Genomic DNA, 25,379 nt, shown 5'->3' on the forward strand with positions numbered 1-25,379 from the left:
TAGCTAGCTTCCTATTGGGGGAAAAGTATAATTTGATAATAGTGTTCTTAATATTTTTAGGAATTTATATTCTCTTTAATTCCATCACCATGCTTCTAAGTACTGAAAATCATATTAGGAAAAAGCTGGTTTTGAGTTGTCAAAGATAGCCCCAGAGCAATGAAACTATTCACACATGCCATAATCATTCTTTTTGTCTAAATGTTTCTGTATTTGAAGGACTTACTCCTTGAGCAAGTGCTTATTAAGGAAGACTTTTTAAAAAGTAAAATACAACCACAAATTAAGACACGGTTGCTCTAATCATGCGTGTGGCTATTTTATTTTGCGTGTTAGATAAACACCTCACCACATTTCACCAACAGAAATGCAAGAACATTATGAAAGTGTGACTTCTCATCAGATATGTATCTGAAGCAGTTCAGTTTTTCTATTAGGGATTGTATTATTCTGGTCACCTGGGGAAATAAGCGGCCAGGAAACTCTGGCTTGGACTGGAAGAAGACTAATGCACTAATGCTTATTTATGAAAGCATCGTATATTCTGCTCTTCCATGAGTGATTGCGGTAAGAGTTTCACTGCAGTGCACGTAAGGTGAAAATAAAAGCTGGAATGCTTCACACGTGAATGTGCCACAAACTACCCCTGAAGAAACGTTAAGGATTTTTCTTTGATTTTTTAAAAAACTAAAACAAATTTATTTAGCGTCTCACTTATTGCTCAGTTAGGATAAAGACCTTTCAGCAGGGTAATATGTTGTTGCATGAGCAGATTTTTAACAGGAAAAAAGAGTATTCACTGAGGTTTTATGAAGTTTAATCAATACTCCGGATAGACATTCGATTAACAGTCTTCAGATCCATTAGAAAAAGATGGGCTCAGATAGTTTAATTTAGTATTTTTCATCTTCCAAAGATTATTCATGTGAATATCCTTGATGAGTTCATTGTTGTCTTCAAGAACAAGCCTGCGCTTCCTTTTAGAGCTATATAATCAAATGACCCATCAAATTAATGAATAGAATTTTAATCTAGTGCAGTTAGCATGCTAATTAACTTGTCAAGTATGTACACAAATTCTCCATGCACGTTATTGCTGAAAGTCTTTGCAAGTGTGTTATGTCTGATTGCAACTGCATGGCATTCCTTTGAAGCAATACACAAGAACCTTGGAAGGAACAATGGCTGGTTCCACTGAAGGAAGAGAACTGAGCAGCTGAGGAGCAAGGGAAAAGGAAGACAGATATTTTAAATTATGTGTCTTTTGAATTTTGGGTTGTGTTCCCTTCACATATATTACCTATTTTAAAAATTGTTTTAATTAAATATTTGCACAAGATGCAACAAAAGAAAGAGAAAGAGAAAGGTAAGAGAGGGACAAGAAATGGGGAACAAAGAGGAGATGAGAGGGGAGGAAGAGAGAAGCAGGGAACACTTAACATTCTATTGTAACCCACTATTACCAAAGTACCCTAATCTGAGATCCTCTTTCCTCCCTACTCTTCTCCCCATGAAAGTCTGGATCTAGTTCAAGTCATTATCTCTCGCCTGGTTGAGTATCACAGACTTCTGTCTTCCCTGACTCTGATGTTGTCTGCTCAAACCTATCCTCCATGCTGCTGCCTCACCTTAAATCTCTTCAGTGGCTCCCCACCATCCGCAGAATAAAGATCACTGCCTGCCCCACCTCCATCACTCTCATTTTCTCCTACCTTACATTTCAAACTCTAGCAACACTCAAGTGCTTGTTGCTTTTCAGCAGTGCATGTATTTCCTGTTCATCATACTATTGCTCCTGTGGTTAACACCACTTCAAACATGCTATGGCCTTCCTTTGCATTTATAGCATTGTATTGTAAGTCTCTGTTGGTGTGAATATTTTCCTCCCTGGACTGCAGTAGACTTTATTTACATTAGCAGGATCAGGGGCCACTCTTCTGTCCACACATAAGGCTGCTCAGCACATATTGGTCAACATTGGGAAAGACAGCGCCCTCAACCTAATTCTCTGAGATCTTAAGAAAGGCATTTTAGCTGCACACTAGTTAATGTTTCCATTCTATCTAGAACCCAAGTGTGCTGGTATCCATATCATCACCTTTGACTTCTTCACATTTTTATTATGGAATTTGTCCAACATACTTAAAAGTAGAGACAATAAATAATGACTCCCATGTGTTAACATCTTGACAGTTTTATTTCATGTATTCCCCAATCACCGATGTTTAAAGCAAGTCTCAATCACCAGAACGTTTTACCTGTAAACGCTTAATTATATTTCTCTATCACAATAAGGATTTTTTAAACATAATGACAGTGACAGTGATTGATATTCTAACTATGATATAATCTATTTCAACATTTTAAATAATTATATTAGGAAGTCTAAATTCCAAAATCATTTTCAATCTGTTTCAATAATTGGGGCATCACTCTACTTTTTGGACGTTTCTCTTCAGTAACTGGAAAGGGTTGGGCGAAGATTAACAGTCTGCATTGTTGTCAATGGACAAGTACTGTGTGTTCAGGTCAGGCCTGAAGAGTATTAAAAGAACTCTGAGGAGGATGTTTCAAACCTCTTGGCTATGCCACTCAAACTAATGCTATTAGTCTGCTCCTGCCTCTCCCTCAACTCTCATATACAGTAAATTACTATCTAAAACTTTTCAGAAAATATTAGGCTCTTTACTTGAGTTGTCAAAGACAGCCCCAGAGCAATGAAACTATTCAGTTCCAAACCATCACATTTACTACGATAGTCACAACAGTAATTCTTTCCTAAATGTATACATTGTTTTCAATGGCTGAGGACACTCAGAGTCAATATGAGTTTAATTTAGTTACTTTAGAAAACGAAAGTTGAAGTCAATAAATCTCACCATGGGCAACCTGTTTCCTAGCTTGGGCTGCAGACACAACAATTTCTCTCTCAGAGTTACCCATAATTCTCTGGAGCTGTATTTGTGACTGTCCTAGGAATATTAGCTAAAGCCCAACAAAGAGGTGAAAGTTCTGTTACAGTCAAAGTGATACTTGTCCTTAGAGAGTTAAAATAATAGATTATAATAATATAAATATGAAAAATACAGTAGGCATGTATATTTATGTATGTGAAAAACTGAATATGTATGACTACAAAATTAATGCCAATAATCCAACTAAATCCATCCATCATTGAAAAAATTGTACAGTTTTCTATTGTTTCAAATCTGCTGATTTTTCTGGTTATGTATGTAGTCTTTAGAGAATGTTAAAAAAAAAATGTGTTAATGCTGACAATTAACTTTTAGGAAAAATAAAACCAGAAACAAAAAATCCTGTTGTAATATCCTAGTATTGCCTAAAGAGAATATCAACAACTACTTTGTTTTGCTTTGTTTTGTTTTATTTCTCTTTTAAATTGAATAAACCATACGAGCCTATTGCTTGGTTTGTCACCAGTAGATACTGATCAAATTGCATAGTTTGGCAATGGTTTTTAATACAGATACAAACATACATACAATTTGGCCTGAGTAAAGGAGAAGCAGTAATTACATAATTTAAACTGCTTACACTTAAGTAAGTATAGATGAAACATTAATGAACCATGCCATGGCAATACTTTTGACTGCTTAAACATCGTTTTCAAATTTGCTTTTGAAAAACTAGCTTTGAAATATTTAATCTGTTGATAGCTAAGCCATCAGTTTTTGCGAGTTTGTATACAATAGGAAAGACAAAGTATGACAGAATGATCTCCAGGTTAAGGGAAATCTTACCTATCTATTACGACAACTACTGCTAAGCTTTCTCTTTGAGTAGGAATTTATAGTTTTCCAATGACATTTTAATTTGCTTCATTTGACTTCACAGTGCTTTGGACTTGGGCAAAGCCCATTGTTACCCATTATTCTCTGAAGTTCAGAAAAATTACAAAATGTATAACTTCTGGTACGCTGGAAATTTAAACACCTTCATCAGGGTGTTGGTTACATTAGTGTAAACATATGTAAATTTCTATCAAGCTATACAATCACAATTAATGTAAGTTATACTTTAATAAAAATCTTAAAAAGAAATACACTCAAAGTAATGAACTGAGTAAACTAGAGAGGCTTTCATATGTAACAATGTTTAAGTCCTATTAAGTAGATGGTCTCTAGAAGTTTCTTCCTAAAATAATGTGACTATTTAGTTAGACAGAAAAACAAATGAACTTTCACTAAAGTGGTAGGAAATTTTACTGACCGCACCTTGGTAAACAAAATGCAAGACAATTTTCTTTTCTAGTAGTCAATGTCCAGAGTCCTCATAGAGTAAGATAATGCAAAAGGTGACTTTATTGACTATTTACTGCAATACATAATTACATACGTACCTGCTTATTTAGCAAAAAGAACCAAACTAGTCATTCCCTTTTTTTCTGTGGGATTCGGCTATTCTAATTCTTGGCCCAATGGACCACAAAGTTGGTCATGAATCAACAAATTATTTTGTCTGCTTAAATTGCATGAATTTACAAATTGGTTATTCAGAATTAACCTGAAAAAATTTGGAGAGTGTGTTGGGTCAGTGTATAATGAGACATCTGTAGCTTTATGGTAGTGGGGGCAGAGTGGAGTGGGTTCATGGGCCTTTCTGCAGCCTTACGAGGCAGAGGTTATAGAGCATTCATATACATTCTCTAGTGAAAATGTATAGTGCCCAAGTTATACTATTTCCTACCGCTCTATTTTGGTAAACACTGAGTGAGTCACTAGACCATAGAGAAAGATTTCAGAGAGGTTATGTGGGTAGTGGCTATAGCTGACATAGCTTATCATGTCAAAGGATATTTCAGCCACGGCTAACATATAGAAGAGTCACACAAAAACGTGCCTCGATAAATGAATGTTTGCAGATCTGTTAGGGCTTGGGCACTGGAACTAACATATTCTAAACCAGCGTAGCAATACTCTTAACAGTAAGATGAAAAAAGTACAAATCTTTATCAAATTGCATTTTTTTTTGTATAGCTTCACTTAGACAATATTAGTTGTATACTCAGGCTGTTCCAAGAGAATGAAATGAGAAGGAGCTGTCTTGGGAATTTAAGAATAACCTTAATCCAAGTGACTCCTAGACCCATAAATAGTAGAAAATGCATCTCAACATAATATGCATCTGGAATTACCTATTGACTCTTCATTGATATTTCATTAGAAATTTCTCATAAGCTGAATTATAGTGTCTAAAGTTATTAGGCTTCCTGATTTTTCTTATTAATAATTCTAGACATGAACAAACAGAGGATAGAATAAAATTATGATCTTTTTTGTAGTCTACACATACTGTCAGTTTAAAGTATGTTGGTGTGGTTATAAATTTTAATGAAATAAATTAGACTTACCTTTAGCACTTTTGCTTCTTGGAACAAGAAAAATAAATTAAAGATTTTTTATTAGTTATTCCTTTATAGAACTGATGAGATATTAGAATATATAGAAATTGTTTTGTGCTAGAGACAGGAATCAGGGCGGGATGACAGTCACTTACAGAGTTACAAGCCATTGCTGTATTACAGTGTGTTAGTCTGTTCTCATGTTGCTAATTAAGACATACTTAAGACTGGATAATTTATAAAGGAAAGAGGCTTAATTGACTCACAGTTCAGGATGGCTGGAGAGGCCTCAGGAAACTTACAATCATGGCAGAAGGGGGAGCAAACACATACTTATTCACATGGCAGCAGGAAGGAGAAGTGCCAAGCAAAAGAGGAAAAAGTCCCTTATAAAACCTACGAAACCATCAGCTCTTCTGGGAACTCACTGCCACAAGAACAGCAGCGTGGGGTAACTTCAACCATGATTCAATTACCTTTCACTGGTTCCTTCCCACGACACATTGGGTATTATGGAAACTACAATTCAAGATGAGATTTGGGTGGGGACACAGCCAAACGATATCATACAGTCACCTGAATTCCTTGTTTTAAAGTAGTTGGTAAACGTTTTAGGCCACTGTGGCATCTAACTTACTCTGTGTGTGTGTGTGTGTGTGTGTGTGTGTGTGTGTGTGTGTGTTATGTACATTTGTGTGTATGCTATAGCTCTGTTTCATGATCCCATCAAATATTCTCTCTTGAGTCCTACTGAATTTTTGTTGAAATATCTATACATTTCAAGGATGTATCAACTATAAGCAGATTATGTGGCAACTCTGAAGAGAATTAAATATGGGTTATACACAGTGTTGGCATCTGAATTAATTCTCTTGAGTATTTATTTTTCATATAATACTGTGACTATAGCTTCTTAGTTTCTTTATTTCACATATGCTTACACAAAGTTTAACAAGAATTGACAACAGTTGCTAACGTGGAACATCAGATTATTAAAAACTGGAATGTAGAGCTAGAAATATTATTTTTCTTCAAGGCAGAAAAAGCTTTCTGGCATAAACTCAAAAACTGCATTTCCTTGCCTTTTGCCTTAAAGTAGAACTGACAGCTGGAGTTCAAGACCAGCCTAACCAACATGGTGAAACCCCGTCCCTAATAAAAAATACTAAAATTAGCTGGGTATGGTGGCAGGTGCCTGTAATCCCAGCTACTCGGGAGGCTGAGGCAGGAGAATTGCTTGAACCCGGGAGGTGGAAGTTGCAGTGGGCTGAGATCGTGCCATTGCACTCCAGCCTGGGTGACAGAGTAAGACTCTGTCTCAAAAAAAAAAAAAAAGAAAAAGAACTGACAGCCATGAGTTAAGGAAATAATTATGGGAAAAGATGCAGGGGAAAATAAACCAAGAGAGAAGAGACATGTAATACCTATGAATTACCACTTTATATGGTCAGCATTTTTATTTGTGGATATAGTCTGACTATGCATTTTCTGTACATAAATAAGTATGGTCATAGTACATGCAAAATGTTTATAAATTACTTGTCAGGTGAAAGTACTTATTTATATTTGATGTTTATTGCTCCTATCACCACACAATCGAGGCACTTTAAGGATATTAAAAACACAAGTTAGGTCTCACCATATGTGTAATAAATTTCACTTCATCAAAATAATTAATCCTATATCTGAAGTATAATTTTGGTAGATTGAGTTTCTTTTCTAAGTGATGAATAGAGGGAGCCAGCAAAATATTGTTTACAAGCTTCCATGTTAAGATCGTGAGTTCAAAAATTTAATTTCTCTCCCGTAAAATTTCACAAAACGAACAAAAAAGAACACCAGAGCAATAAAACCAATCAGCAAATGTTCAACAGCAACCACCAAACCCGAACAAGAGAATAACATACTGTAATTTAATAAGCCAGTCCAAAGAAAGCAACAAATGTTTCCAGAAGAAAAGGAAGACACTCCCAACCATGCCCTCATCCTGGAAAAGAGCCAGTCAATCCTCCCTGATGCCATATAAATGTTGGCATGTTTTTATTTTGATTGAATATGAGTGGAAAGTGCTCCAGGGGCGAAGTGGGTGAACTTAGGGAAAATAAACTACAAGACATCTCTGATAGGAATAGAGGCTCCAGGGTTACACGGACAAAGAATCCTTCCCCAGAGTGTCTGCCACAAGGTGGAGTGAACCCTGGAATAGGGCAGAGGAGACAGAAGAGCTCAGAGTTCTAATAAAGATTTCATGCCACTTCATCTCAGCTCTCCTGTGTGCATGGCTTCCTCCCCACCTCCCAAGTAGCTGATATTTCCTTAAGCTACAGAAAATTGTCCACAGCATAAAATATTCAGCTTTCAGACTCTAGTTTGGAGGTGCAAAATATGGGTTTCAGAAAATGCAAGTACGCATCACCACACTGTCACTGGATCTTTGGGGTGTCACATTTCCAGTCAGTAACCTCTGTGGCCAGTGGCACCTTTGCCTGAGTTTTGCTCAGGCCCTCTGGGCTTCTTCTACCCACTTGGCCTGGCAGGCTACACTTGGATCCTCTGCCTGCCAAGGGTGAGTCAGGCATGGAGTGGTGAGGGGTGGGTGAGAGAGTGTGGGGTCTGGTCACTGTGCATAGCCAGACATTCTGGCTGTGGCAGGGCAGGCAGCTCCAGGTACTGGCATGAGTGGCTTCTCACTGCAAGGCTATGGCTGGACCAGGTGTACAGCAAACAGCTTCCACGGCTGGCACCAGGAAACACAGTGGTGCCTGGAAGCTTGGAGACACCAGGAACTACAGAGCCCCAAAGAGGGTGTCACTGCCCTGGCTTGGGGAGCTTCTAAGTCTGGGCTCCCCTAGGAGCCACAGTTCTTCTCTCCTTCTCGCTTCTCTCCTTCTTGTCACCTGCAACAAGGCGAGCAAGGGTCATGTTTCAGCACCGTTTGTTACAGCTCTTTCAGCCCCACCATTTGGCAGGTTTCGACTTCTTGTCCCACATCCAGGAAAAATGATGTATGTGGACAAGTGAGCAAGGCAGAGAGGCACTTTATTGAGCAACAGAACAGTTCAGAAGAGACCTGTAGTTGGTAGCTTCTCTCCTCAGGCAGGTCGTCCTGATGAATCTGCAGCTCTCAGCAGACAGGAGACCCTGGAGTGGGTACCTCCTTTATGTAGGCAGGCCATCCTGTCTTCTGCTGAGCTCTCAGTAGAGAGGAGACCTACAGTGGATAGCTTCTCTCCACAGGCATGTTTGTCCTGTCATCTGCCTGAGTCTGGCTGAGTCTGGGATTTTTATGGGCTTCAGAGGAGAGGAAGTGCATGCTGATTGGTCCATGGGTGATTATAGGCAAGCCCTGAAAAAGCCCCATTAGTTCTCACTCTGGTCCATGAAACTGACAGCCCGACCCACAGGCCACTCAGGTCATCCCTGGCCTGAAGCTGGTGTTTCACTGGGGACCTGCCCCTTTCCAGCCAGGAGCCTGTCTGCCTCCTGCTGCCATTAAGCTGCCATCCACAGTGCCCATGGCATCCAGGCTGCTTGTGCTGAGGGTCCCCTGCAGGCCTGTGCCAAGCCACCCTTATCCCCACCTCGACCTCCCTTCCATGCTTGTCAGTGCCCAAAGTCCAGAGGGGGCTGAAGGGGCAGGGGGCTGGCATGTCAGCGCCACCCTGAATGCCTGCAGTATAGCCATTTAAATGGTACTGATTCTTCCTATCCATGAGCACAGGACATTTTTCTATTTGTTTGTGTCTTCTCTGGAGTAGTTTTTAAACAACAGAAATTTATTGCTCACAGTTTCAGAAACTAAAAATTCTAAGACAAAGGCACTGGGAGATTCAGAGTCTGGTGATGGCCCTGCTTTCTAGTTCATTGAGGGCACCTTCTACATGAGTCCTCATGTGGCAGAAGTGGCAAACAAACTCCCTTGGGCGTCTTCTTTTAAGGGACCTCATCTCATTTATGAGGGCTCTGAATTCATGATATGATTGCCTCCCGAAGATCCAATATCTGAATGTCATCATATTGGGAGTTAGGATTTCAATATATAAATTTGTGGATATTCAGACCATAACAGACCTTCCAACCTGCATAGTTATAGCTTAATTAATGTTCACAGTCATCAAAAAATATAAGACTACAGACACAACCACAGTCTTATAAGAATGCTTGCTGGAAACTTTAATTTCCTATCTCCCGTCAGCTTTATGAATAACTGAATAATTGAAAAATAAAAACCAAAAATCTTATTTATTATATATTTTATTGAAAACTGTTTAGCAACAGATAAATTACAATAGAACCTGGAAATAAAAATGAGAGAAGAATGCAGACTTAAAAACTTATAGAGAAAGTCAAAAAGGAGCAAGTTTTTGAAATCAGATTTTGTCACATGGAAAAAAAAGTCCTTATTTGCCAACAGGATTATTTTGAATAATAAATCTGCCAGTGCCAATCAGAAACACCATTTCTACAATATTTGCTTACCCCTAGTTGCCTATTTTATACATATCAACTCCTTGAGTTAGAGGTATTCATGTCTCTACATGGCAAACGAGTGCATTCTATAGATTAATATGTTTTCTGTTTATGGGCGCAATTCATTCTCAACTTCTGTAATGTCTCAGGTATAATACATAATATTGAGCAGCTGGTGACAAGTAACATACAAAAATTATATCCTATAATTTCCATATGTTCTGAACGCGGTCTTATCAATAGCTGATAGAACATTTAGCAGCTAGTCAGCTATGGGACTTTCCAACCTAGAAGGCCTCCTCCCCCCTACCATTCAGTATTGTATATCTCAGGGCCTTTTAATCATTTCCCTACATCTTGGTACCTGAAGAACACAGTGAACATATATTCATTGAAAATGTGAAACTACTTGAACTTGATGGTGATCTAGAGTTTCCTTCTCTCTTCTTACTGATATGGGAGTGCTGGGAAAGGAAGAGTGTGGTCCCTTTAAAAGATAGTGATGGGGGAAGGGAAGTGCTGGGTAGAGGAAGGCATGGTCCCTGGCTAGGGCTTTATCCCCGTGGACCTAGGTAAGAACAGGTACTCCTGACTTCATGCCCAAATGTTGCATTTCCCAAGACCACCCTGGTCCACCACCTCCCGTCCGAGGACTATAAAAACCCGAGACCCTAGCAAAGCAGAGACAGAAGTGTCTGGACATTGAGAGGACACATCAGTGGAAGAACACACAAGCGGCTGGTTGTGGAGAGCACGCTGGTGGAAGAGCAGCAGAGAGCTACCTTCACTCAATAAAACTTTGCACTCATTCTCCAAGACCACGTGTGATTGATTCTTCTGGTACCCCAAGGCAAGAATCCCGAGATACAGAAGGACCTCTGTCCTTGCGACAAAGTAGAGGGTCCAACTGAGCTGGTTAACACAAGCTGCCTAGAGAGGGCAAACTAAGAGAGCACCCTGTAACACACTCCCACCGGGGCTTCAGGAGCTGTCAACATCCACCCCTGGACACTGCCGTGCGGTCGGAGCCCCACAGCCTGCCCGTCTGTATGCTCCCCTGGAAGTCTGAGCAGCGGGGCACTGAAGAAGCAAGCCACACCCCCATCGCACACGCTGCAAGGGGGACAAGGGAACGTTCCCATTTCACTACCTACTAAACTCATTAAGAACTCACCAAAATGGCCATTATGTCATTGTTACAAGTCTGGTCAAACTCTTTTTATTCTCTAATTGGGCAGCAAGATTTTACTCTTCGATCCACTGCAGCTTCCCATTGATGAATTCCGTTCTTTGAACTGAAGAAACTGTAAGCACAGGAGTACCTGTTTTCAATTTCTACCTTGCATGAACATGTGAAGAAGTTTGACTAAAGATAATAATGTTACACTTTTTTTTTTTTGGCTTTACAAATTGGAATTAATCAATGATGTCTTTACTTGATTAAATCTTAAGGCCAATTAATGGCAAACAGTTACTGTGAAATTAGTCAGATACTATAATTTGAAAGAAACTTGCACATGTGATCACACAATTTAATATTTATGAATAATTTTCTCATGACTAAAGAGATACCTGTTAATGGGCTTCTAAAAATGAGATTCAGTAATTATCACTTAAACAACTCATTATCTGTTTCAGAATTTTACCAGTCAAGCTTTTTTCATTTCTAATGCAGAATTAGAGGAGGTTGGAGAGAAACCGTAGCCACTATTCTTTCCATCATAGTTGTCCACTACCTTATGTCAGTTTCCCAAAGGTATGATGGGGTAATCATGGAGGTCGCCTTTGCTTCTGGAAAAAGAAGCTTCATTTAAATTACCTTAGCTAGTATCAATTTTTTTTCAATTCTATTTTAGTCCTTTTCCCCCTGCTGCCACCTCATTGTTTTACAAGTAATGATAAATGTGATAATGAGTAATGACATCTATTCATGGAAAATGTGAAAGGTCTGAAGTTACAGTATTTTTCATTAGGAAAATGTGTCTCTAGCGGAGTCAGGCACCTTGACTTAATCAGCCTAGCTTCAATTCTGTAGAAGAAATGAATTTTCCTTAAATTTCAGAGTCCCCTTCTTCCTCCTCTCCCTAACTTCACTCCTAATAGCTACATAAGCTTGTTCATGGTAGTTTAAGTGTAAAGAAATGTTTCAACTTTTATTTTTATCTATTAAAATGCAAATGATGTAGGGTTTTCTGATTGTTTAATCCCTGGGAGCTTTTGGATATGAAACATTGAGTACATGTTTTCAAAGTGAATTCTTAGTATCCTTCATCTGCTCCCTTCCAATATGCAGAATACAATCAATGATTAGTGTTAAACCAGGAAAGCAAGATGTATGTAGAGATTTAAAAGACCTTGCTTTCTTGGTCTCCATTTGGGACTAGCCATATGGTGCACAGAGGCTCTTAAAAACGTGAGGTCGCCCGTGTTATTTCTATAGCTCTTCCATATCAGGATTTCAAAGCAATTTATCTCTAAATTGTCATTGATAGTATGTTATTTGACCTCCAACTAAAATAATACTACCTATGTAATTAATGTAAGAAAAATGATCCACCATAAAAGTCTGTCAGTTTTATACAAATACAGCCTTTTGTCAGAGGGTTACTTGAGAAAAAATGGAGAGTTGTTAAACATTTGAATACCATGCATTTATGCTTACAAATATATCTATTATAATATAATATATAATATAGTAACAATATCATACCAAATACATAGGCAAATTTATAATATGAATATTACCAGTTAAACATTCGAATACCACACATTTATGCTTACAAATACATCTATATAGTAACAATAAAATACCAAATATATAGGCAAATTTGTAATATAAATATTACCAAGATAAAGTTTAAATGCAACAAAAAGGAATGAAATTAATTTTGTTATAGTAAAGAAGTAGGTAAGAATTTTTTTAAAAAAGAAATACAGTATGTACATATATATACATATATGTACACACACATAGTTTTCTTGGCTTCTTAACTTTCACTGAGTAGTATCAACATGCCTTTTTAAGGTAACATCATAATCCAAATATCTCTTTCTGCAAATTCAAGGCAAAACAATATGATATCCATCTTCATTATCTTTCCTTTCTCCTTTCTCATCACCAAAGCTACAGTGTGTTATCCAGATTTGTCCTTTCTTGGCTCATTTCAAGTTTCGTCAAACATCACCTATTTTGTGTCTCATGTCCACAAGTCCCCAGTCAATACAGTATCTACCCCCTACTTTAATATGTATGTGGATACACATATTACTCCATGCAATGTCTGGGGAAAAGAGGTTTAAAACCATAACTCTTACCATGACAATTCACTGTCGTGGTAAGAATGCCAGGCAGGCTAGTGTATAAGGTCCTAATAACTAGTACCTTTCTGAGCCCTTGTCTTACTTCTCAAATTAACTAATGTAATGAGCTTTCTACTCTTCCAAAAAGTAAGATCTACTTTGAAGTGTGGATGTTCAAGAACCATGTTCCCAACAGACATCGAAAGCCAAAGCAATAAGCATGTTGTCAATTTTGACTCTTTCAGTGAAGACTCTATCAAACATGGATTCTTGAATTTATCAAAATATCTCATTTTCCGTGATCTTGTTTTCACTTCAACTGCTCGCTGCAAAAAAACAAACAAAAAAAGTCTTAGCTAAATTACTTTTAACCATAATAGTTGCTTTTTGATCCTTACGCATAATACTTGGGTATAAATACCATCGACAAACTTCTCTTTTCCAATCTCTGGCCCAGGATACAGAAAGCCTTTATCATTTCAGACTCATGTGAGCATTTTGCAATCACTTTATGTCCCAGGCAATAAATATTAATTCCAGTAAGTGCTTACTTAAATAAGTTTGTGGCCACTTGCAGAACCCATTATGTAACACCCCCTACAACTCTCTGCCTGCCAAAATATCACACTTCAAACAAGGCTTTTGGTTCAATCAGTGTATCAGCCCAATACATTGCTGCTTCTAGCTTCAACATCCTTCCTTTCTTTCCAGAGGAAGAAGGTGGTAAAGTCGTTTCCTTCCATTGCTGTGAATCAAAAGACATTTGACAATTTGACAAGGGCAACAGAATGCTGCCTGCCTGCAGTCTAGCCAAAACCAAGGAGGAATTTTGCAAGAGTGTTGCAAAATAAAATTCTTCATTCGGAAAGACTTTTATTCAGATAAACAAATTGGTTAACGAACGCAGCTTTAATTGCTCCTAGAGTTTGAAAGGGATTGTTTTTATAATATGCTATTACTTTCACCCAATTCATATTATAAACCATTCAAAGACTTTACACAAAAACTAAATGGAGTATACCTGTAAGAGTAACAACTAGCCTTGAATATAAACTTGAAATTAAGTAAAATTATGTTATATGCTACAAATTAATCAAAAATTAAATATTTATGTAAAATTATATCATTATTTAACTTATCCACTTCTTGATTAATTCATCAATTCACATGTTTTAGAACCACAATTTAACTCTATGCTTATGTCACTTCATTATAACAAGTAGGCTACCTAGAAAAAATAATTAGAAAAATTTTCTATTCTTCATACACAAACAAGAGCTTGCATGATACAGTGAATACTCTAGATAAAGTTATGCCTTTCCCATTAGTAGATGTAAAGATGCAGGGATGAAGAAGAAACTGAAAGTTCCTAAAAATTAGTCCTTATATGCCTGGAAATGTAACCTAACATTCTATCAAAAGAGATCTGTAGTGAATTCATAATAGAGACACTGAAAGCCAAGCACTTAAAACAAATTTAATTTGCCAAAATTTCAAAGTGGAAAAATTTCAGAACCCTTCTGACACTTACCAGTGCCACAGCAATCATGCATTTACTGGCATCATGCATTTGTAGTCTGAAGAAATACAGTAATACTACATGGATTTCTGATGTATTAAAATGTCTTCTTTCCTAGGGCTCTAAGGCAAATGCAGTCTAGGTTGGTTGCCTGAGCTTGAAGCCTTATTACTCAAGTTTGTATTTAGTTAGTACTATATTATTTTGAACTAGAAGTGAGGTTGGTTTTGTAATTGTTAACGATTTGCTTTCTTGTGTACATTTGATCTCCCTAAAAAAGATACAAGTGTACTGAGGACTGGGATGGTATCTTCCATTTCTTTTGCACTGCCCAATTGCATTAGAACCAGACAGTGCTCCCGGTGCCACCATCACAGCTATTCATCAGGACTGAATTAGGAATTCAACCCATTAACTGGTTCCGTGACCCTGGACAACTCATTTCACCTTTTGAGACCGCTGGTGCTTCCCATATCAAACGAGGTGACTACATTCTTTCTAAGATACTTTCCAGTTATAAAATTCTATGATGCTTAACTAAGGAAGCAAGTAAAGGAAGGAAGTTGTATGAATGTGTGGGGAGCCGTGATACCCAAATTCAGATAGACTGCCAAAATCCTTGGCAAAACTATTGATGTGCTGGAAAACCAGAGGGAAGCATTATGAAAAAGCAGGCAGAGACCAGAGAGAAATCTGCTCCTTAGAGCTAGAGCAATGTGGATCCAAATTTGTGAGCTACATGCTTTTCTTTCTTTCTTAAACTGAATTTTCCAATTATGTGCAACCTGGGTGGTAAAAAGCCTAAAGTGTCCAAGTTTAAAGACAAACCTAACAAAACAGCTGAAAATTAGGAAAATTCATAGAAACATGAAAACAACAGAGAGAATGATGCTAATCATTGCCTAGCTCCTCATCTCTGCCCAAATTTAGCAAGCATGGAGGAAATCGAAAGGGGGAGAAGCTTCAAAAGCAACAGTAGGAAGACACTAGAATGGGCTAGAATGATAAACAGCTGTCTACCATGGGAAATGAGTATGGGGCAAAGTTTCTAGATTGATTCTAGGCAATATAACACAATCATAGAACGAAAATCCAATCTTCTGAACAATATGATGATTCTAGAATTGCTACAGTGTGTTACCTATAATATCCAGATTTTAATCCAAAATTAAACTATGTACAAAAAAAAAGAAAAAATCAGGAAAGTATGAATCTGTCCCCAGGGTAATAAAAAATATTCCGTTGTGAGTTTTCTAACATTTACCTGAAATAATTCAACTTCAACTCTAAGTAATTGGGATATATGTCAGATACATATCATAATGTCTAGAATAGCTTCTTTAAAAAATACAAAGAGGCTGGGCATGGTGGATTATGCCTGTAATCCCAGCACTTTGGGAGTCCAAGGCAGGCAGATCACTTGAGGCTAAGGGTTTGAGACCAGCCTGGCCAACATGGGAAAACCCTATCTCTACTAAAAATACAAAAAAAGTAGCCAGTAGATGTGGCTCAGGCCTGTAATCCAAGCTGCTCGGGATACTGAGGCAAGAGAAACACTTGAGCCTGGGAGGTGGAGGTTGCAGTGAGCCAAGATTATGCCACCGAGCCCAAGGCTGGGTGACAGAGCAAGATTCTGTTTGAAAAAATCATAATAAATAAATAAAATAAAATAAAGCTATATTGAGGGGGGCTAAGAGAGAAAGTAGAATATTAAAATTGCCTAATTAACATAAAAAACAGAAAAAGAAGAAAACAAAGGTAAACTAATAAAAAAGTGAATAAGACAAATAAACCAAAATAAAACAGATGTTGAATAGCAGACCTGAATAGAATTCTATCTTTAATTATATTAAATATAAATGTACTAAACATGCCAATCAGAAGGCAGAAATCATTAGTCTGGGTTTTCAAGAAGGTGAGACAAACTATATACATGCAGGACAAACTATATGTTGTAAATAAGATACATTTTAAGTAAAAAATACAAAAGTATGTGCTCAAATCTTTGTCCCCTGAAATGGTTTAACTCTAGGTCCCCACCCAAATCTCATCTTGAATTGCAATCCCCATGTGTCGAAGGTGAGATGTGTAATCTCCACGTGTGGAGGGAGGAAGGTGATTGGATCATGGGCGCAGTCTCCCCCATGCTGTTCTTGTGATAGTGAGTGAATTCTCATGAGATCTGATGGTTTTATAAGTGTTTGACAGTTCCTCCTTCACACACTCTTCTCCCTCTTGCCAACTTGTGAAGAAGGTACCTGTTTCCCCTTCCACCATGGTTGTAAGTTTCCTGAGGCCTCCCCAGCCATGCGGAACTGTGAGTCAATTAAAACTCTTTCATTTGTTTACAAATTACCCAGTCTCATGTACTATCTTTATAGCAGTATGAGAATAAACTAATACAACTCCCTATGTTATAATGTTATTTGTCTTCTTATTGAGAAGTCTTTATGTATTCTAGATACAAATACTTTATCAGATATATGTTTTCCAATTGCTTTTTATATTTCTACTTTTCCTCATAGTATCTTTTGAAAAGCAAAAGGTTTAATTTTGTTAGAATCCATTTTATCAATTTTTGTTTTTATAGTTTGAGCACATATGTCAGTAAAGATACACTAGTGTCAATAAACAAAGCATCAGCGAAATGCAAATTAAAACTACAGTTAGTTACTAATATATATCTACTTGAATTACTAAAATTAACAAGTCTGACAATACTAAATGTTGGAGAGGATTTGAAGCAACTCCAACGCTCATATATTGCTGGTGAAAATGTAAAATTTCATAGTCACTTTGGAAAGCAGTTTAATTCTTTATAATAAAGCTAATTGAAAACTTATTGTAGGATATGGTCTGGCTCTGTGTCCCCACCCAAATCTCATCTCTAATTGTAATCCCTACATGTTGAGGGAAGAACCTAGTGGGAGGTGACTGGATTATGGGGGCAGTTTCCCTGTGCTGTCCCCATGATAGTGGGGGAGTTCTCATGACATCTTGTTGTTTGATAAGTGTCTGGCAGTTTCCCCTGAATGCTTTCGGTCTCCTGCTGCCATATAAAATGTGCCTTGCTTCCCCCTTTGCCTTTCACCATGATTCTAAATTTCCTGAGGCTTCCCCAGTCATGCAAAACTGATAGTCAATTAAACCTCTTTTCTTCATAAATTACAGTCCCATGTAGTATCTTTATAGCAGTGGGAAAACAGACTAATACACCATATAATAGCATTTCTACTACTAGAAATTTAGCCTCTCTAAAAAACCCGCTCATATCCACACAAACACTTGCAAACAAATATTTGCAGCAAACTGTATTCATAATAACCAAATGTATAAATAATCCAAATGCCCATTAACTGGTGAGTAAGTTTTAAAATTGTGGTATGTAGAAAGAAATAATATTTAGCAATTTTAAAAACTGCTTATGTATAAACAACACAGATAATCTCAAAAATATTGTGCTAAGTGAAAAAAGTCAGACCCAAAGGCTATATGCTGTATAGTTCCATTTATGTGGAATTATGGAGACAACAAAGTATAATAACATAAGGGTAGGGTGGGTTAGGAATTGACTTCAATGGGGCATTAAGAGAATTTTTTGGGGAAGATTGAAATGTTCTATATCATAATTGTTGCATTAATTGTACTACTGTATATATTTTTCAAAACTCAAAGTGCATACTTCAAACTTTTGAATTTTGTTGTAAGTAAACAACACCTCAATGCAAAAAAAAAAAAAATTAAATGTTTAAATTGACGAGCTTGATAAACAATGAGTGAAGAAGAAATAGAAAACCTGAATAGAGCTTCAATCATGAAGAGTTTGATTTCATAAAGTTGCATTCCTTCAACAACACTGAGAAAGAAATTCTAAAACTTAAAAATGGAAACAGAATCCAGACAGCTTTACAAGGGAGTTCATTTGATTTTACAGCAAGATCAGCAAGGGAAAAAAAAGGCATCAAAGTCTAGAAAGTCCAGGCAAAAGCTCCCTTCCAGGTAGGTCTTAGAATAGATGGCATAGAACTCATTCTTTGTTCTAGCAACAAAATGCTGCAATATGTGTGCTGTGATTTTGCCCGGGATAGCCCACTTGAGATTGAGAGTTCAAGGTTTTTACTGGCGGACTGGTCACATCGGAACTTTCTCCCGGTGTAGCCAGGAATGATTATCAAAGTTCTAGGCTCCTGGGAGGAAAGCAGGTATTTACCATCAATCACACTGTTTGCACAGTCTAGGCAAGGAGGGCTCAGTGACCGAGGCATACAAGACAGCCGGATTCTTTAGTAACAAAGGGAAAATTCCAAACTCAAGTTTTCACACACCAGCCAAGGATTAGCAAGCCCTTGGAAGAGCAACATCAGACCTGCTACATTAATTCTTTCCTACACCACAGCGGAGGCACTTCCTTTCTTTAGCTGCAGTTAAATCTAGTCGGATTTTTTTTCCTAAAACTTGCAGAAATGGCCTAAGTCCTCCTCAGAGAAACTGATCACCAGCCAACCAGCTTCATCTCCTGAAAGGTTGGTTTCACCTCCACAAGTTTCTTCAAAAAAACTTTTTATTTTAGTGATTCTAATCCTTCTCTTTCTTCACTAAGGCTAGGAGGGCGTCACTGCTGCCTGCGATTGCTATTTCCACAACCTAATGATTTTTTTAATATTTTTTCCTCTTCTGAGTGACATTAACAACCACTTTTTAAATATTTGTATGGAATCACATGTGCTGAAATAACTTCTGTGGTTGTTTCGGATGCTGACTAATAAAAGAGCAGAGGCATCTTCCTTTGGCAAAAGTTACTAACAAATAGGAACCAATAACATATGTTCATTCATTATTCTCTGTTTTTGGTACTAGATTTGTGGTTTGAGGCAGCTGTGACAGTGCCAGCATATTTATTTATCTGACCTCTGATGACACCTGAGGTAGGTGATCATGAAATGAAATTTCAGCATCACCCCTCATCCCCAAAATGCTCTCCTCCAGCCCTTCCAATGACCTTTCAAGTGCCTGTTACATGCTTCCCTCCTTATAATATCTAGAATGATTTTTGTTTCCTGAACTAAATTCTAATAGATATATAGGCGATTTATCAAAAGAGTGCAGTAAACAACATGCTCAGTAGTGAAACTTTAAAATTATTCCTCATCAAATCAGGTGTGAGGAAAGCATGCTCCCTCCCACCATTTCTACACAAAATTGCATTGGAAGCAATGGAGCTGAAGAAGTAAGTGGAAAATGACTGGCAGGGAAGGGAACAAAATTGTAATTATTTGCGACTGATAAGATAATCTACATAAAACCCCCAAACATAGCTTTATGGAAAATTAGTATGTATCACAAAGGTTACTACAGACATAAATAAATTTGATGCTATGTTGTGTCTACTTTTGTAAGATAGGAAGAATGTATCTGAAATGTTTTAGTAACCTTTTTTCAAAAGCAGATGAAATTGCATCCAAAATCATCAATGACTGAAGAAGTCTAATAGGGTTTACTTCTAGAAGGTTCCAGGTGAATGGATACAGCCTTGAACTAATTGCACAAAAGAAATTGTGCCTATAAGCAGGTCAATTAGCTTGTTTCACTAGAACACAGTTAAAAAGTAGTTCTCCAATCACTTTGATTTTCAGAAGAGCTATGAGCTTGATTCTTAATGCTTATTTAACAATAGTTGAGCTTTAATAGTTAATTTGAAATTTTAAAACCATAAAACTTTATAGAAAATGAATACCAAAAGTAAAGAATCTGTTATGACCACAGTCACTGCAGATAGGAATTTTATCTCTCTGCTGTAAATCGCGAAATCCTGCCCTCAACCATAATTTACGAACATGGCCATTTCAAAGATGTACCTCCATGACATTTCCCTGGATTTCTCCACGTAGGAATTTCAACGGTTATTCTCTGTAGGTAATTGCAGCTTCCAGAATAACCCCAGGTCACTGAAACACCTTGGCTCTACAAACAACCCATTATTAGACAGATTACATCAAAAAAATCCATCCTGCTACTGCTGTGGAGATGTGACTTCATGACATTGAAGAAAAAAAAAACATGCAAAGAGGTTTCCGGAGTCTCTGTGGTGAAGGTAGTGCTCCATGGACACATTTTATTGAATCACACTTAATGAATGAGTCTCACTCCTTGGTTTTCTTCATTCTCCCTGTCTCATAGAATTCTTCTAGGGAGATATATATATATACACACACATACAGAGAGAGAGAGAGAGAAAGAGAGAGAGAGATGGAGAGAGAGATAGTGGCTGTGAATTAACATTTCTTCTCTAAAAACACAAAACTTGGTTTCTACTATCATATACTTAATACAAAACTCCCACAGTTCTTCTATGACCATTGTCTCCATCGGGGTCTGGTAAGAGGATGGAAAACATATGAGATTTTGAACAGGGAGAATGTAATGTAAATAATTGTCAACCAGGTATGAAGCTGTGAACCAGGAACTGAAAAGATAAAAAGAGGACGCTAATGTATCATGGAGGCAGCAAATGTAGGAAGCAGATACCGTCCTTATGGTTAAAAAATCTAAGGGACATGGTTGGATTTATTACAATTTAGAAACCTGGAGGAGGGGTCTTGCATAACTGAAACCCAGGGCTTTGAGGAGGGCTACTGGTTCAGTTGCCCAACAGACACTGGTGTCTCTGAGCTTGGAAGAGCAGTCCCAAGGGGCTGAGACCCGGACTTTAGAAAACAGGATACTGTTAGCAGATGCTGGTGATTGTTAGCTGTGACACAGTGCGACTTGTTTCACAAGTGTTTAAAAAACTGTCAACTGAATTCAGCTACCGCATACGGAATAACTACTGCTGCCAGGGTGAAGAAGCACTGCCAAGACGACGCTTACAAGAACTGCAAATGGACAGGAAGTCGACACGGAGTAAAGAAGAAAGACCTGGTTCCTTCTTTCTCCTCCAGTCCTAGTCTCCCTCTTGTGCCCCCTTTTGGCAGAGCATAACGGGAAATCAGGGAGCAAAGCAAGAAATAGTGTTTGCAGAGTTCCAGCTTCAGCATCATGAAGCAATTTTAGAAATGTGGTTTGAGCCGAGAGACAATAGCTGAGTAAGTGGCACAGCCATACACAGAAAAGTCTTCTGAAATAACTGAAAATTGGTTCATGATTAGTTACACTATGGTATAGCTAAACTGCTTATGTAGTTTTGTAACTTGCTAAGAAGCTGTATAATTCAGCATAGTCTCATAGTTTTAACAAAGAGAAAGAGATAAGAATTCAGTTTCCACTCCCCGTTCATTATGGAACACAAGGAGATACACTGTGCATCCAAAAGTCCACTTTGATTCTTGTTTGAGAAATACTGAACCAGCTTGTGGCTTCCAAAAATAAAATTAGTAAAATAAATGGACAAACATGTAAAAGACACAAAATTAGAACATTCATACCCTCCAAATCAGACCAAATAAACCTTATCGCAAATGATATTTCTAAACAATATACCCACTCCCAATGCCCCTCTACCTCCTGACACATACTTAATAGCAACTAGAATTTCTAACTTCCACTACACCAAAAAATTTATTACCATAATTTATAATAATAAATAATTAAGGACATCTGCCTATTGACTTTCTTATCACGTGTTCATCACTTTAAAAAACGAATCAACTTTCAATTATCTATTTCTTTTTGCTACATAAGTAACTAGAATGTAATCCATTTTTTTAATTTTTATTTTAGGCTCAGGGTTACACGTGTACAGTTTGTTACACAGGTAAACTCATGTCACAAAGATTTGTTGTACAGATTATTTCATCACCCAGGTACTACGCCTCGTATCCAGTGGTTATTTTTTCTGATCCTGTTCACCCTCCATGCTCAGTTAAATGCTAATATCTGTTATTTTTCTCTTCACCGAAAGGTTTTTAAAACCTGGTTTTGGCCAGTCTGTGAAACCATGTGCTGCCAATCTTGTTGAAAATTTAATTCACATTTCTATGCAGGACAGAAGTTTGGTTATGTGCACCATTTATGCTCTAAAATATGCTCTATCCTTCCTATAGAAAATGCATTCCTAAAAAGTATCCCTAGGGAGATAGTTGTATACATATAAAATAGATTTAGCCTGAGATTATTTTATCAGTGTTTTTTTAAAATAAAGCAGATGAATATAAAGCTAAAAGTTTTGCATAGAATCCTGGTTAAATCAGCTATACATGTCATGAAACACTATGCAGTCAGTAAACATGACTAATTAGACATGCCTTTGATTAACATAGAACAAGCTATAAAACATACATTCATTCAAAAAATATACACTGAGTATCTGCATTGGCCAATGTACCAAATACTGACAGAAAAAAAGTCCCCATTGGTGTAAAACTTTACATATGTTCATGTGAACACACATGCATACACACACACAGATGTCTGGTGAGACCTTCTCAAAAATATTGAGTCATTCGCTAAAAAATAAAGCGATTTTCTCCCAGTGGGGCACTATAGCTGATTTTTACTTTGGTCTTTTATGTCATATATTAGCATGAAATTATTTTACAAAAACAATATAGGCCTTTAAAAAATCTTATACCTATTCAAAATCGAGGGCAAAGACTATTACTACCACTAAACCTTACAAGGGTTACTGACTGAATGCAATTTCCTTTCTCTCAGAATTACTCTGTCATTTGGTGAGTATCATTTTGGGGAATTCAGAATACATTGGATTCTGAATTATAATTAGTTTTGAATTTGTCTTTCCTTGAGGATAGTGACACTGTCTTGTATAACTTTTTGTCACCTATAACACCTAAAGTAGAGCTTAGACGCTTTTGGCGTGTGCTTAATAAATAATGTGTTACATGTCTAATTTCACTCACCACCGAATTGTACTGGGCATTAGTCAGGGTAACCGCTTTGTAACTGCTTTGCCCATAGAGTTTATAGGTTATCATGTGCTACTTATAGCCCATGTTGAAGAGCAGCCTTAAAGAGCTATGTTTTGTAATATATAACCCCGATCTCCAGACACAGCTGATTGTATTGAGGGTGAATACTTGACTCAAAGGCAGCCAATCCAAAGCATGGCCAGAGCATGACCTGGAATGCAAATGTGATCAATAGGCTACTCATAAGAGAAAAAAAAAATCAAACTGGTTAATAAACCTGTAGAACCTTTTCTGCTTTATTAGCAGTGAAAATGCAAGCTAACAAAAGAGACAGACATGATTTTATTCCCATTGGATTGTTGAAAATTAGGAGTGACAAGTCTCATTATTGAAAATAAGAAGGGTGACAATATCTCATATTGAAAAGAATAAAGGGAAATGGTCACCTCCACACCCCATGGGTGGGAATATAAAAATTATTAAGGCAATTTGACAGTATCTATCTGCATTTACATTATGCTCACCACCTTTTAACCCAGTTAGTCTACTCCAGGAATACAACTTGCAAAATTAGCCACATGTGCACAAAGATGAGGCAAGGATTTTCGTTGTAATGTTCATAGGAGATACATTTGACATATTTCCATCATTAGGAAAGAAGGGTGAAGTAGGATATGCTATTTTCATTCATTAGAAAAAAAGGCAGGGATTCAACAGAATTAAAATCAAACCCAACATCCTTACTTTGAACTGCAGTCCCATATAATTTGGTCCCTGCATTTCTGAACTCATCTCTTCTCTCCTTCCCCACCACTCACCTGCTTCAGAACTCACTGGCATTTGCCCTTACTTATTCCTCTGCTCGTGTTATATCTCCAGCCATTCTCAAGGCTGATTCATTCTCTCCAGAGTCTCTGGTTAAATGTCACCCCCAGGGAGAACTTTCCTCACCAACCTGACCTCAAACCTCTCTACATTTTATCTCTTTTTATTTTTCTTTGTCTAATTTACCTTCTCTTGACATTATATTAAATATTGAGCCACATTTTTTAATGTCCAGATCTTTCACTAGAATCAAAACTTTTATGGGCAAACAATTTATCTATTATTCATCACTAAATCCCCAATGCCTAGAATGATATCTTGTAAAGAATAAATGTATGTTTGATAAATTCATTTATTCTACAAACGTATACGATAGAACTGTGTATTTTAGCATAGAAAAATATCTAAGATCTATTGGTGTTGCCAAAAAGACACAAATGATATAGTCACATTTATGTTAAGAATATGTGTGTATTTATTTATATATAGGACTGTGTATGTGTTTGACACACACATGCATGTAATTATCTAAAGAACTAAAATTATATATATCAAATTGTTATCTCTGCCAAGGATAGTGCCTATTGGAAGTAAGAAAATGCAATTTTGACATTGTACTGTACATATTTCTGTATTCATTTTATGTTTTTACAAGAATAAATTTATATACTTCTCATGAAACAAAAGAAAGAAAAGTAACTGCTAATAATAACAAATGACATTTGAAGCTCTTATAATAGGCAATACTTTGAGCATTACAGATGTATTAACTCATTTAATCATCACAACAGCCCTAGAGAATATATTACTATTATTAATGTTAATATTACTATTTCAGTTAGAGAAGAAGCCAAAGCATAGAAGAGCTAAGTAGCTTACTCAAGATTGCACAACTTCCAGGTAGCAAAACGAAAGAAGGAAATAAAGAAGGAAAGAACGAAAAGGAGGTAGGATGGGATGAACAGAAGAAGAAAGTATTCATTAATCAGTTGATTTATCAGACTGAAAATGCCAAATGAAAAGTGGTTAAAGTTGTGAA

At 37.1% G+C, this 25,379-nt stretch overlaps 1 long non-coding RNA gene across 1 annotated transcript in view; it reads right to left on the minus strand.

Annotated features, from left to right (window-relative positions):
* Nucleotides 1–25,379, minus strand: part of LOC105483461 (uncharacterized) — a 256,962-nt gene that overhangs the window by 140,023 nt on the left and 91,560 nt on the right. The window contains exon 6 of the long non-coding RNA XR_011622679.1: nucleotides 11,007–13,458. This is a non-coding gene — a long non-coding RNA (uncharacterized lncRNA). The remainder of the gene's footprint in view (nucleotides 1–11,006; nucleotides 13,459–25,379) is intronic.

The sequence above is a fragment of the Macaca nemestrina genome, chromosome 4 (genome assembly GCF_043159975.1).
Source record: "Macaca nemestrina isolate mMacNem1 chromosome 4, mMacNem.hap1, whole genome shotgun sequence".
NCBI lineage: Eukaryota > Metazoa > Chordata > Mammalia > Primates > Cercopithecidae > Macaca > Macaca nemestrina.